This window comes from Mustela erminea, chromosome 7 (assembly GCF_009829155.1).
Source record: "Mustela erminea isolate mMusErm1 chromosome 7, mMusErm1.Pri, whole genome shotgun sequence".
NCBI lineage: Eukaryota > Metazoa > Chordata > Mammalia > Carnivora > Mustelidae > Mustela > Mustela erminea.
Window position 1 is genome coordinate 89,927,541 of NC_045620.1, and position 1,378 is coordinate 89,928,918.

General features: G+C 36.2%; 1 pseudogene; it reads left to right on the forward strand.

The window, feature by feature from the left end:
- The first annotated feature begins 526 nt into the window (after nt 1-526).
- LOC116596705 lies at nt 527-696 on the forward strand (annotated as a pseudogene).
- Nucleotides 697-1,378: the final 682 nt, after the last annotated feature.

Consider the following 1,378-nt stretch of genomic DNA (forward strand, 5'->3'; position numbering starts at 1 on the left):
AAGAAGGGCCATCTGTACCCCAATGTTTATAGCAGCAATGGCCACAGTCGCCAAACTATGGAAAGAACCAAGATGCCCTTCAACAGATGAATGGATAAGGAAGATGTGGTCCATATACACTATGGATTATTATGCCTCCATCAGAAAGGATGAATACCCAACTTTTGTAGCAACGTGGATGGGACTGGAAGAGATTATGCTGAGTGAAATAAGCCAAGCAGAGAGAGTCAATTATCATATGGGTTCACTTATTTGTGGAGCATAACAAATATCATGGAGGACAAGGGGTGTTAGAGAGGAGAAGGGAGTTGGGGGAAATTGGAAGGGGAGGTGAATCATGAGAGACTATGGACTCTGAAAAACAATCTGAGGGGTTTGAAGTGGCGGGGGGGTGGGAGGTTGGGGTACCAGGTGGTGGGTATTATAGAGGGCACGGATTGCATGGAGCACTGGGTGTGGTGTGAAAATAATGAATACTGTTTTTCTGAAAATAAATTAATTAATTAAAAAAAAACAAACAAAGGTGATCGCTTCTCAGTCTTTTGGCAGGGACCAAGTGCAGTATCTGTTCTTATCAGTTTAATATCTGATAAATTCTCTATTGATTTTAAGGCTTATTATACTACACTGGAGAAAAGAAGCCAGATAAAAAAGAATACATAGACAGTTGTATTATGTCAAGTGTTTTCCCTCATGTATCAAATGTTTTCTTTATTATTTTTTCACCTTTACTTTTATTTTTATTTATTTATTTATTTTTTTTTTTAATAAGGTGGGGGGGTGCATCATTCCTAGAGGTACTGCAATACCAGGTTGATGGTAGGTAGGGTGGACAGAGTAAGCTCCTATTCCATCTCCCTGCTCCAAAAACCCATTTATCCAAAAGAGTACATATTACATGACTCTGTTTATGTTAAACTCTAGAAAAACTAATCTAGAGAAATAGAAAACAAATTAAAGGTTTTCTGGGGTCAGGGGCAGGGGTGGAGGACAGACATTAACTGAGTAGGGGCAAGAGTGAAACTTCTAAAGCAATTAAAAGGTTCTGTTTCTTGACTGTAGTGGTGGTTATGAGGTTGTATATATTTGTCAAAACTCATTGGTCCATATGCTTAAAATATGTGCATTTTATTGTAAATGATACCTCAATAAAATGTGTCTTTTAAAAGAATATTAATAGGACATCCCTGTGAATGATACAGAACCAGTATATGTTTACATCATACTTCTCCTAAATTCCTCCTCTCAATTTTTTCCATAATGATTTGACATTTTTACTCTAGTTTTATCATTATTATTATTATATTTTTAAATGTTTCTAAGAAAGTAATCAGCTTCACAACAATAATTGCAATAATTTAGATTTAGTTCCGTGTCC